Source organism: Ambystoma mexicanum, chromosome 1p (assembly GCF_040938575.1).
Source record: "Ambystoma mexicanum isolate Mex_15411 chromosome 1p, UKY_AmexF1_1, whole genome shotgun sequence".
NCBI lineage: Eukaryota > Metazoa > Chordata > Amphibia > Caudata > Ambystomatidae > Ambystoma > Ambystoma mexicanum.
The window spans coordinates 1,284,902,321-1,284,914,516 of NC_090921.1; the positions used below are offsets into that span (position 1 = coordinate 1,284,902,321).

The window sequence follows — 12,196 nt, forward strand, 5'->3', positions numbered from 1 at the left end:
ACTGGAGAGGTCAGCCTTGGTTTCCGGATCTTCTGGAGTTGTCTTTCGAACCTCCGATTCGGTTGCCGGTCAGAGAGGAGAGATTTCAGGAGAAATTGGGCTAAGCCGGGACTTTCAGGCACGGCTCAAGAATTTATCAGATAATCCTGGGCTCCAGCTACAGGGAAAGCTTATAGACTGGCATGGACTAGATGGGATAATTGGTGTTTGGAGAGACAGGTTGATCCCTTACGTACAGATGTAGTACACGTTGTAAATTTCTTAGCAGCACTAGCAGCACAGGCGAAGGCCTACAGGACGATTAATAATTATAGATCAGCAATATCTGCAGGACATACATATATAGAGGGTAAGCCAGTAGGTGAACATCCTCTGGTATGCAGGCTTATGAAAGGTATTAAATGCATGAGACCTCCTACACCTAGATATTCTCGCTTATGGGATGTCAGTATAGTGTTGAGAATGTTCGAAGCTTGGCCAGACAACGAGTTCTTGTCTAGAAAAGCTTTGTGGGCTAAATTAACCACATTGCTATGCCTTATTTCTTGTAAGAGGGTATCTGACGTGAGAGCTTTGGAAGTAAACAGGAAATCTTTTTCCCCATTAGGAGTAGTATTTTACATAGAGAAGAGAACAAAGACGAGCATTAAATCCGTTGAGTACATGGCTTTCCCAGATAGGCCCAAATTGTGTCCAGTCAGATGCCTGAAAGTGTATGAGGAAGAAGCGAATAAAGTGAGGCCTGCGGGGGAATATCAGTTGTTGATAGCTATTAGAAAACCGTTCAGAGCAGTGGCGTCGGCCACTTTATCTAGATGGGTTAGGTGGTGCATGGAAGAAGCAGGTGTAGATGTGAGTCAGTTTGGGGCACATTCCACTCGAGGTGCTATGGCGTCATCTGCCTTTTTGGCAGGAGCACGTCTAGAAGATATTTTAAAAGCTGCAGATTGGTCTAATGAAACAACATTCAAGAATTTTTATTTTAGACCTGTGGACCAAGTAGCGTCGTTGGTGGTGAGTAAGCTTTAAACGAGCATAATCTGAGCCTCCGAGTCTTGACATAGAATACAGATTTTCCATACATTCGTTACAGAAAGTCATGATTCTATTAAAGACTCGGAGGCGAAAGATTATTCCACCCAATTCAATCGCAGCGATGCAAGTGGATGATGTGATATTCATATATGTTGTAATATTTGTTTTGAAGGATGACAATGTTAACGATAATGTCATTATATGGTTAATGTTTGCGATTGCCCACCCGTTCATGATGAGATCGGTAACAGTTTTATTCGTTTCAGGGACGGAGCAGAGAGCGGCACCGTGAAGAAATGCCAGAGAGAATTAAGTCGTCTACCGGTTGGGGCGCAAGTTGTTGGATTAGCAAAGGAAAGAGGAAGGACTAAGGACTTCTGACATGTTATAGAGGAGAAGTAGTGGTGATTGGTGTGAGGAAGTCACGTGTTTTGATCACCAATGAAAAACGAACTACAAATATATTGGGTTTTATTGGAATTGTAGTTTTTTCTGGTTTTTCATGATTAATATGTTTGTTTAATTTTTGCTGCTCGAGTTTAGTAAAGAGAAGTAAAGCATAATCTTTCGCCTCCGAGTCTTTAATAGAATCATGACTTTCTGTAACGAATGTATGGAAAATCTGTATTGTTATGCATAATATGAGCCTCCTGTCTTGTCATAGAATCAGGCATATGTTATGTTGACCCTCTAGTTCATTAGAACTCCGTGTGACTAAATTTAACAGAAAGTGCGTCATTCTTTAAAACCAATGTTTCAGGCACCAACATCCATCGTTGATAAATTCGTGTTCACAAACACTGTGAGAGCGGACGGGAAGTAGTAACATGATTGAATTGTATGTATTTTAAATGATTTATTAAGCACATAAAAGATATCTTTCAATTATTAACATATTTTTAACTTCAAATTACAAACGCTACTTGTCAGCGGTCAGAAGGAACGTACCTTCTTTTCCCGCTGCACGTCATTGAATCAAACATATTATTTTAAAGATGGCCCTCACTCGTAAGCCATTACCGAAGGCTCATCGTCCTTCTTCTCTGTTGATTGAATTCACTAGGCATCCAGCCACGTAGTCCTTCTTTTACCTCCTGACGAATTCTTTACTACCGTGACGTCCATCTTGGCAGCACAGTAGCGTGCGGTAGGAGTATTGTGATGTCACAGGCGAGAGCGCGCTTGCCCAGAGGGATTTGAACTCGCGCGGAGGGCGAGAAGCGGGAACACCTGAGGTGGCCTCAGGGAGGGGGGGGGAGGAGCCTTAATAGAGGAGGCTGCATTAACCACCCGGGGAGTCGCAAGAGAACAGATTGGAGGGACTTACTATGAAGTGGACCGATTTTATTATGGACCAAGAGTAGAGCATTAACAACACTGGGCGAGGCAGTACGCCAGAAAAGTGCAACAGTCATTGAAGGGACATTAAAATCAAGGGAGCCGATTAAGGGTGGATAAACAACCCGAGAAGGGCAACAGTATAGAGAGAAGGGCATGAATATTCAGCGAAAGTGCACAGGAACCAAAAGAGGGGAACTCCTTTGTAAGGGAGGGGAGAGAAACCAGATAGAGACATTAACACTTTGGCGAGGGGCAAGTGAAGATAAAAGGGAATTACTAGGAAATGGCAGGGTAAGCGGACAAAGTAGTTAAGTGGCAAGGGGTTCCATAGAAATACCCCTGAAAAATCATTTAGGCTGTGAAAGAACAAGAGGATAGATGGCCATCAACCAGAGGAGGAAGAAAATGCCACATTCAGCGGAATTATAGTTTTGAGCCAATTACTCTTATCAAAGGCAGGTAAGTGTAAAAAAAAATAGAAGACTGGTTACTTGTATGTTAGTGTCGGGAGAGGCATATTTATGTGTAGGATAAGGGTGGAAAATCAATTACATGAAAGTAAGAGATTGGAGCAAAGTCTGATTAGGATGAGCAAATGAATCTCAAGCAGCAAGGTACAAAGGCACATGGGAGTGGGCAAGCTGGCCCTGTAGTGTGACCGTAATCCAAGATCCTCATCAGTAACACTTTACGAAGACCGAAGGAACGCCAGGACCTCTGCCTCAGAGGACAGGCTGGAGGGGACAGCTAGTTATCTGTGAGTATTGAACCCCTACCCATGCAGTACGTCAGGTTGGCACTGCCACCTTTTATATCTGAGCAAGGAAAAGGTGTCTGGTCCCCCTCTTAATCTATGCATGTTACAAGTGGTACAACAAAGTCCTCACTGAAATTTTCTTCTGTGCAAATGCACTGTACATAAAGCTTTCAGAGGCCTATTGTCCCACTCCTGAACACACTGATTATGAAGCGTATATTGCCATTTGTAAACCTGTTATAATTTTTCACACGCTCCTCTTTAACTTTTTCACAGTTTTGCATGCATTTCCATATGATTTGATTAATAAGCCTTAGCATAATCAGAGCTTTGACTTCATGACTCAGGCTAAATTGAGCGGGTTGCTGCAAGGTTTCCGATTGGCATGATGTGGTGTTATACATCTAATCTAGATGGATGGAACTATTCAGGCAGGGAAGGATAAGAGTTTGACTTGCATGGACAAGTAAAATAGAATAGCTTTTGAAGAGTTTAACTTGGCTAACACACAAACGTCTGCTTCTTCCACAAAACAATAGGCCGCTCTCAGTCAATTATTTCCAGCCACCATGGTCCTACGTGTCTAGTACAGTGACAAAACAGGACAAGTGAAAGATTCAAAGAACTTTAATTTACGGTCTGAAGAGTAACATTGCGACTGCTAACCAGCACATTGTGGCTGTAGAGTTTGTGTTCCCACTGGAACGTAAGTTGTGATCCCTGTCGCCACTGCAACGCTGTCCATGGGTCAGCAATTCTGGTGAAAGGTCCTGTAGATGAAAAGAAACCAGACACCACACCACCCCCTTTGGGTTTCAATACCATGTAATCATTCCATTTTTACGATTAGCCTGTTAGGGAGTCTGATGTTGTGGCAATCTGGGTCACCTACGGCCCTGCCTAAACGAACAGTATTTTTGATGCTTAATGTACTTCATATACTGTTTGCATTCCGCGTTAGCTGCTCAAAACCCTGCTGCCCCACCATCTGTGACAATCCGTGGACAGGTTCCAACCTGCTGCAACGACAATATAGTCTCGTACAGCCCTTGCCTCACCCGACCCACACATCTTGTCACCTAACTTACTCATGCTCTCCCCTCCTACTCCACTTCCTCTTTATCCTTCAAAAATGCTTCCATCCCTCTCCTTTCTTATTTTACTTTTTCATTACCCTTCTCCCACACTTTGTGGCCCTCTGTTATGTCCTATCTTTCCCTAGTTAGTGGCCATTCCCTGTGTGTGAAGTTGAATCTGGAATGTTTGGGAGTGCGTTCTATTTAGAATGTAATACTCAGAATGTAATGTTATGATCTCCCTCTGCCAGTTGGAAAATGATCTGGGCAGAGGGGGACCGGTGGGTGCTTCGGTCCCTTAAACCTAACCTGTGATGTTCCTGTTGTACTTACCTTTGTTACCACGAAGCCACTAAAGACACCTGAACTGAACCTGGCTTCAGAGTACTTATTTGCAGCCCCTGCATTAACTTAACACCCTCTCCACATGAATACTCATGTCTTCCACTCTTCCCCCATATCCTGTTACACCCTGGCCTGTCCCCCCCACGTTAAAAAACACCCTTTGTCTGACCAACCTACTTGTATGTTATCTTGCGTTTGTATAACGCCTACTGCCATAGTTCATGGCGTCAAATCGCTTTTGCCCGTCAGAGAGGCAAAGGAAGAGTATGATAAAATATTCAGTAGTGGTAGGGAGGAACAAAGTCGGGTGTGGAAGAGCTATGGGTACAACTGAACCGAATTTATCATTGAAATCAACTGTATTCTATGAGGCCCAGCGGCGAAAGGTGAGATAGCTGCAGAAGAGGTGTTCTCTGCGCCTTGGGGTATGTCTGGAATTTACTCACTGCATGGTGAGCTGGTTCATGTTGAAGCCATGGCCAAGAAAACACAGCCGGCAAAGCCGTTCTTCTTACTTCCCTAAGCCCCCAACAACATTTGGCAGGGGTTGTATGACAGAAATTCAAATCTACCAATTTTTGCAACAACTCCCTGAAAGGTGACCAAAAAAACCCTCACATTTTTTGTTTCCTTTATTTATGTCCTGGTTACTAACACCCTGGGCTTGTGTGCAAAATGCTTAACCACAGCAAGCCGGTCTATGGCTTAGCCGCCACATTGTTATGGTGAGCCAAGGCATGAAGAAACCATGGCCAAGAAAACACATTGTGCATAGCCCCTCTATTTACTTCCCTGAGCCCTGAACGGCCAGATTCTATAGATGGGAAAGCTGGAAGGAAATATGGGCTTATATAACTGAGGGTGGAATTTTAAATATGGCTTCCTTGGGAGCAGAAGCCACATTCTGCTAGGCTCCTTCAAGGTAATGGTGATATTGGTGTGTGAGGCAAGAACCCTTTTAGGATGAGGCTGTACGCTTATGGAATTTTGACTAACCTGGTAATTCTGAGCTGTAGTTAGTGTTCTGTTAATAGTGGGCATCATGCGAAGGTTAGGTCAAAACAGGTGTGCATGCTCTAGTCAACAAATGAGATTTCCCAGTCGTGTGTGTGTGTGTGTGAAAAGTACAGATTCTTTTTAAAAACAACTTTATTTAAGTCGGTTGCAACAAGGAGCATCAAAACATGAATTAAGCTTAAATACTGCCAGTAAGCCTCAGGCGGCAGACCACACCGGAATCCCACCCGCCTCAAGCTCAGCAAAGCAAACGGCTAACGTGCTTGCAGAAAAAGTCTTGGCATTGGCGGCTTGTATGTCAGCGATGGGAATTCAGCATCATAGCCCAGGAATGTGGACCAAACCTCAGAACTGGTGCAGTCTACCCTCTTTGGCTGCTGTAACTTTCTCTGCCATTAGGATGTCCCATTAATTAATCCACCATAAGGCAAGAATGGGGCCCTTGGGGATTTCCAGGCATGTACTATTGTAATCGACTTGGCTGTCCTTCCGGCTCTGGGATAAATCCCAGAGGGTTGAAGTGGAAGTTTAATGTGGGTGATCTCCTCAAATCAGGTCAGGATCTTTATCCAAAATGTTTGAATTAGGGGACAATCCCACCACATATGAAAGAATAAGCCCTGTGCCCCACATTTCCGCCAGCATGATGGGTCCATCGTCCTTTGTATATGGTACCACCGAAGTACCAGCTTGAGGGCACCCCACAGGTGGATGAAGAGTGACACCTTGTCCAGATGTCCAACCACTCCCGGTCATCTACTGACTGACCTGGAACATCCTCCCATTGAGGTATGTATTTGGGCCGGTCATCTTGCAGGAGTTTGTACAGTCTAGATATATATCCAGCAGGGTGAGTTATTATAGGACCTAGTGGGCAAGTAGCACCATGTTTGACTGCCGGGTGCATGATCCAGTGACTGAGTTGGGTATATGTAAACCTATCCTCCTCAGACAGGTGAAACCTCTCCTTACAAATGTCAAATGTGCAGGGCTGGCCATTGTCAAAACAAGTCTGATCCAGTGACCTTCAGAGTACTCGTTTTCTGGGGTAACTGTGGTGAGGAGTGAAGGGATGGTATATAAAGCAAATTATGTAGAGGCTCTGAGCTCGGTTAAAAAGGTGATGTTGAACTGGGCTTCACTACCCCTTAATTTATACGGTAGGATCTCAGTGGTCAAGATGCCTGTCCTTCCCAAACTCTTATTTGTCTCTAAATGTGCCCATAAAGGTCCCTCAAAAATCTTTCCGAGACCTTCGTTCATCGATTGCGAGCTTCATATGGGCGGGGAAAAAAGCTCGGGTCTCTCTGGGACGGCTCATGGCACCGGTTAGGGAGGGGGGTTTGGCACTTCCCGATTTTGAATTATATTACATAGTGGCACAGGCGAGCTACCTTAGGTACTGGTACGGGATGGCGGCGGAGCAAAGACACTTGGAGATAGAAAGGTCAATTGCATCACCGGTGTTGCTACGGTCAGTTATCCTGACTGCTCCGAGCCGGTCTCGGTTTCCTCGGAATCTGGTGGAACTCACATGTTGGGCCTGGTCTACCTTGAGGCGTGTGCCTGCCGGTAGTGTACTTTATTCGCTGGAAATTCCACTGATATTTATCCCTGGCATTCCTCTGACTAGTGAAGCACATTATGTGGCTACTATGAAACAACTGGGTGTCACTAGGTTAGGAGACCTGTTTCCGGGTGGGGAAGTTCCTCTCCTTGGACCAGCTGAGGGAGAGAGGGGCCTTGTTGGCATTAGATGTGTTTCTGTATTATAGGCTGAGGGTGACATTGCAGCGGCTTCTCCCTTCCTTCCCGGAGCCGCCTGTAGCGGAGGTTTTGCTCGATAGAGTACTGAGGGGAGGTATTGGACAACGGGTGCTCTCCGGGCTGTACGGATTAGCTTTGAAGGCCAAGGTAGTGGGCGGGAGGTCACCCAAAGAGTCGTGGGAGAGATTGTTGGGGAGGGAGAGAGATCCCTGCAAGCATGTGGGAGTACTGCTGTGAGATGACCAAAAAGGGGGTGGTAAACTCGAACTTTAAACTAATCCACTTTAAGTTTTTGCACCAGTGCTATTACTCCCCTGCTCAACTAAAAGATTATTTTCCTCTGGGGTCCGGAGCTTGTCTCAGATGCGGACAGGAGATGGCGGGTTTTCTACATGTGGCTTGGGAGTGCAGGGAGTTGGTACATTTCTGCCAATGGGTGTTTGAGGTGATTGGTGGTGGCATTGTGGGGCAACAGCTGGTGCCTGATCTGGTGATGACCCTGTTGGTGTACACAGAGCAGGTGCCTAAGGAAACTAGGAAATTGATAGCTCTTCTTTTGATCCTAGCAAAAAGGCGGGTGGCTATGGAGTGGGGAAGCAAACAAAGTCAATGGTCGAAGGATATACTATACTGCAATGATATGGAATCTAGGTGGGATGCAGTGAAGGGGAACTGTCGAGGCGACAATCGGATGTGGGATGCATACACGTCAAATCTCCTTGGCCAGCCGGGAGGGGAGAGCTCTGGATCCCCTATGGCGTGGGGGGTCTCCTATTTGGCGGAACCCTGAGGTGCAGTCCCCACCCTTTTCTTAATATTGTGTCCAAGGACTTAATGCTTTGAAATATGTGATGCTGACGACTTGGCGACTGAACCGGGTAAACTCCCAGAAAGACACTGGCTCCGTCACTCAAGTATGCTCCGGCTTCGGGTATTATCTTCACATGTGTACCGGGGGTTAGGAGGAGTTGGTTGTCTGGTTGACTGTTATGTTGTTAAGTGAAATGTCAACAAAGAAAGTGCTAAAAAAAAAGTCTGATACAGTGAGCAAACCTCCTGCATCCAACGCCCAAAACACCCGGGCCATAGGCCCGGAGTAAAGGAAGGGTTTTAGAAGATCAGCGTAAGTGGGCATATACCCCCAGGGATCCCCTTGAACCATAGCACCCAGTCCCAAACAATCACCAACATTTTTGTGGAAGAGAGCAACCTGGGCCACGGTTTTCAGGGCGCTGTAATATCATTGTCCGGAATCTGGGACCAAACCGGAAGACTTCCAGGTGGGGCCGCATGAAAGCTCAGTCGACCTTGTCGAAAGCCTTTGTGGCATCGAAGGCTAACGGCGCCAGCTTAGTGTCTGTGGCCGCTACCTCCACCAGCTCTAGGGCTTTGCGAATATTGTCTCCTGTCGATCTACCCTAACCCCGGATTGGTCTGGGTCGATAAGCTGCGGGAGGACTCGGGACATGCGATTGTCTAGGACTTTGGAATAAATATTGACATCAATATTAAGCAATGGGATCGGTCTGTAAGAGGCACAATCTTTAGGGTCCTTTCCTGGTTTCAATAATAAGATTGTCAAGGAAATTTGCATGAAGGGGGTTGTGGAACCTGTTTGCTGAAAAAAATGAAACCGACGTTAGTGGAGTTAACTGGGTTCGAAAGACCTTTCATAGAACCTAGTTGTCAACCCATCTGGGCCAGGGGCTCTAGACTTTTGTGACTTAATAACAGTCCACTTCTTCTGGGGTAATTGGGGCTTCTAAGGCTTCAACCTCCCCGCTGGGGAGGTGCTGAAGGGAGGCGCCTCTGTTCCTCCAATTTACTAGGGGGGAGGCTGACATAGTTTCGGCCAGGTGGGTGGCCGCCAATTGGAGCTGTAACTGTTCGGCATATTGCACCTTACCTAGTGGGTCCCGCAGCCCCACTATAAAGTTGCGCCACTTAACACCAGACATTTTCCAGGCTAAGAACCTGTTTGCTTTGTTCCCATTAGCGTAGTATCCCTGCTTAGTGGTTCTCGGGGACTGGCCCTTTTCCTCCGCATATAGGGCTGCTAGCTTTTTACGGGCTACCTGCAGGGACCAATGATTCTTAGAGGACCACCCCTTTTTATGCCTCTCCTCAGACTCTAGCTCCCTCTCCAATTGGGACCGCCTTTCCCTCTTAGGTTTGCGGTAGGCCATGGTGTGGGCCATCAGTCTGCCCCTCACGACTGCTTTCATTGCATCCCAATTAATAGCCTCTGAGGTATGATGGGCAGGGTTTTCCTGAAAGTAGTTACAGATTACTTTTGCTATTGCATCCCTTAGGGACATATCATGCAGGATGGGATCAAACGGTCGCCAGGGAGGTCTAAGGGGATTGGGGTGCCGGGTCGTGGATGTGGACCGTCAGCCGTGCAGGGGCATCATCAGATAAGATTGTAAGTTCAATCTTTACCTAGTCTACAAATGAAAGAAGGTGGGGGGTAGCCAAGAGGAGATCATTTCGTGAGGAAGAACGGTGAACTTGAGCAAAGAAGTTGTCCCTGTCAGTCGGATGTGGCACTCTTCAGGTATCACCCCCCCCCCCAGAGACTTAAAGAAGTGGAGTAGGCCCAGGGTGAGCTTAGTCTTTTGCAGAGGGATCATGAGTTCTGTCTAGCAGAGGGTCTGGGACCCTATTGAAGTCGCCCCCGATTATTACCTGCCCTTCTGAAAAGGGTGAGAGAACGGCTTCCAGGCGTTCCAGGAAAGGCACCTGACCCTCGTTGGGAGAATAAATTGAGAAAAGGGAGTAGAGCTGGCCAAACAGAAACCGTTTAACCCACACATACCGACCCTCTGGATCCACCAATGTTTCCAGTTACGTGAAGGAGGTCTTTAGCGATGAGAATGGCTGCCCCCCTTCTTTTTAAGCAACTGTAATCATGAAATTGAAGGGGGAGATTATTGTTCCTCAAATAACTGAATGTGGATGGGTCAAGTGGGTTTCCAGCAAAAATGCGACTGATCCGTTGAGATTTCTCAGGCTTAGCAACATGATTTTCGTTTCACCAGAGTTCAAGCCTTTGGTGTTCAACTTTACAAAAGTCAGTTTCTGGTGCGGAGGAAGCATCTGCTGGGTATCCTGATCTGTCAGGGGTGGGGGCTCAACGGCCTCATCCACCATGTGTGTGCCCCTGGACTTTACCTCCATACGGCAACCGGGTTTTGAAACAAATAAACCAAACCAAAACCACCCAAGGTAGAAACCAACTTGTGATCATAAAACTGAGATCAGGGCCTGTGCCCCCCCTGCCTTCGAGTGCCATCGCACTCCTGGCTAAGCATGGGCTGTGTGAAGCCCGGAATAAGAAAATTCAGCTCCCAATGGGTTGCCGGAAACCCTGCAGAGGATTGCAGGCATGGTGTGATTGACCAAAGCTCCATCAATGTGCTGTCAATTCTGTTGTGGGCAGGCTCCAGGTCTTCGTCCCCTGGCCACCTTCGCCCAGGTGTTGTGTCTCGGTTTAGGAGCGTTCCGTTTCACTGGTGCAAGAAAATCTGTGGGGGATCCCGGCTCGTCAACCGGGGTGGCATCCCGTAGGATAACTTTGGCTTCCGCCAGAATTCTGATCGTCCGAGTCATGTCGGACAAAGGCAGGAAAATGGAAGCAGGAAAAGCCCAGTCTCGTCTCCCAGAGCAACCCACAAGACAACTAGCCACAAAGAAGGACCTCCAGTCCTTGTCTGACATAAAGCTGGAATTTCACAGTTGTATGACCGAAATCTCGACAAAGGTGGACCGCCTAGACCAGCAAGTTCTGGAGATGGAACAATTAAGGCTAAGGTGTTTTCAGGACTGGGGGAATACCATGTCTTGCCTTTGGGTATTCTCCATCCAATCCCTCATGACCTGCCAGTCAGGTGATTCTCCCTCGCTTGTCCACACCCAGGGTCTGTGAGCCAAAAGCGATTGCCCTTCCCTGACCATCTGAATGGAAGATCCCGATTGAGTGGGTGGGAGAATACCGCTGGGTTTCTCACACCGGCCTTATCTGAAAACGAAGTTTAGGGTGGGAGTCAAAGAGTTAGGGCCTGTCCTTGTGTGAGGCAGTGTCAGACATCACGACGAGGCAATGATCTGGTTCGGGGATGACGGCCCGACAGTCAGAACGGAAGAGTCGGAGAGTAGCCTCTGAGACGCCACCACCATGGGGGACCGCTGCATACTTCGGTCTGGCCTCAGCAATTCCACCACAGGGAACCGTTCCGCCTGGGAGAGTCACAGACAGTGTTACCTACACAGGAAACCTGGCGCGCAGGAACAGGGCACCTCACAGGACCAAGGCGCAGCAGGCTAAGGTTGAAAACAAAAGGCAAAACAGCGGCACAGAAACGGACCAGAGAGTAGAAGTAGGTTGTTCATCACAGGACTCGCTAGCGGAGCAAGCACCAGAGGGCATCCCGGAATACAGAGGAGCTGGAGAGATGGGCAAGTCGCCGTCATCATGGATATTGGGAGAGGCAGCATGGCGGTTGGCAATATCGATGAAAGGGGTTGGGGGACAGAACCTACCAGAGAATAGAGGGGATTGGTCCAGAGAAAAAGAGGCATGTCGATTGGCAGAATGGGCAGGAAAGACTTATAAAAGCGGATCGAATTGTGACATGGTGTGACGTCTCCGTATGTTACACGGCGAACACAGAAGCATTGGCAGATGCACATGCAGAGATTGCTATGGCAACAATGGAAACAAGCTTCTTGATTTAAGATGGCCACCGGCCGTAGCTCTGCGCGAACGTCTTCATGTTTCTGCAATACTCTACGCGTTGGATCCATAGCAAGAAATACCCAGAAGCAGCGGTAAGCTACACTTTGCAACTGCCTTCGT

The 12,196-nt window shown here is 47.3% G+C and overlaps 1 protein-coding gene across 3 annotated transcripts in view; it reads left to right on the forward strand.

The window, feature by feature from the left end:
• Nucleotides 1-2,228: 2,228 nt before the first annotated feature.
• The window catches only part of LOC138452925 (carnitine O-palmitoyltransferase 1, liver isoform-like), a 1,293,714-nt gene continuing 1,283,746 nt past the window's right edge, over nt 2,229-12,196 (forward strand). For 2 of the 3 annotated variants that reach the window (XM_069605282.1, XM_069605298.1), the window contains exon 1: nt 2,259-3,133. The gene's annotated coding sequence lies outside the window, so the exon portion shown is untranslated. Of the gene's footprint in view, nt 3,134-12,196 lie in introns of all 3 variants that reach the window. The other variant, XM_069605291.1, reaches the window with a different exon arrangement.